The following is a 1,098-nucleotide window of genomic DNA, read 5'->3' on the forward strand; positions in this document are numbered from 1 at the left end:
TATCCCTCCCCGGCTCCCTGCTGGGGCTTCCCCGGGGCCCGCTCCCCGTACGGAGGCTCCCCCCGGGGCTGCCCCCCTTTCTCTCCCGGTTCTCCTGTTTACTCCCCAGACTCCAACCGAGGGTACCGGGGCGCTTCTCCGCGCGGGTTCGGCGGCGGGTCCCGGTGCTTCGACGGACAGCGGCGGCGCAGAGGAGACGGTTTCCGGCGGCCTCAGTCCTTCTCCCCCTCTGCGGCTCCGAACGTCCAGGTAACGTGACCGGATCAGAACCGGACCGGCTTTAATCAGAGCTTTTCTATCTGCTTCATTTTGACCGGCGGACACTGACTGAGAGCATCGATCAGTATCAGTAATCAATACTGAGTATCTGTAGTCTAAGTCTCATAGCTTAATCGTAGCAGCTGGACTGCTTGAGTTCCTTGAAGACGTTCCACCTCATCCAGGAGGCTTCATCAGCTCTGACTGACCGGTTGGGAGTTCCACATACCACACACTGCAGACACGACCGTCTGTCCTCCCTGCAGCCCAACATCTGGACGTTGTCTTCAGATGAGAGTCCTTTGTCCCTGAGATGCAGGTGGATGCTGAGTCCTGTCCTGAGGAGCTTCTGTGCTGAGCCATGCCTTGTGGAGCGGTGGTTTAGTCTCCCTGATTTCCAGGTCTGGGCTTTCCTCGCTGCACTGGACTGCGTTGCTCTGTTTATGTCCCTGATGTTGTCCTGCAGGGAGGACAGACAGTTTGAGAGGGGGTGAAAGAAGCATCGAACTGGAAAGACCACCCCTCAGCAGAGGTGGAGGTCTGAGGCATCCCCTCTCACCTGTTTACAGTTCAGTCCTCAGATCTCTCCCCAGGAAGATGAACCCACATCCACACCGAGCCACAGAGACCCTAACGAACCTCACTGTGTCAGGGGGAGCACTAACGAGTCACATAACGAGGGGGAGGAGCAACAAACCCCCAAATGAAACCCAAACCCAGGTGTTAACGTGTCCTTCAGGATATCAGTATGTGGAACTCCCAACCGGTCAGTCAGAGCTGATGAAGCCTCTTGGATGAAGGTGGAACGTCTTCAAGGAACTCAAGCAGGTCCAGCTGCTA

The sequence above is a fragment of the Stegastes partitus genome, unplaced genomic scaffold (genome assembly GCF_000690725.1).
Source record: "Stegastes partitus isolate 25-593 unplaced genomic scaffold, Stegastes_partitus-1.0.2 Scaffold2087, whole genome shotgun sequence".
Lineage (NCBI taxonomy): Eukaryota > Metazoa > Chordata > Actinopteri > Pomacentridae > Stegastes > Stegastes partitus.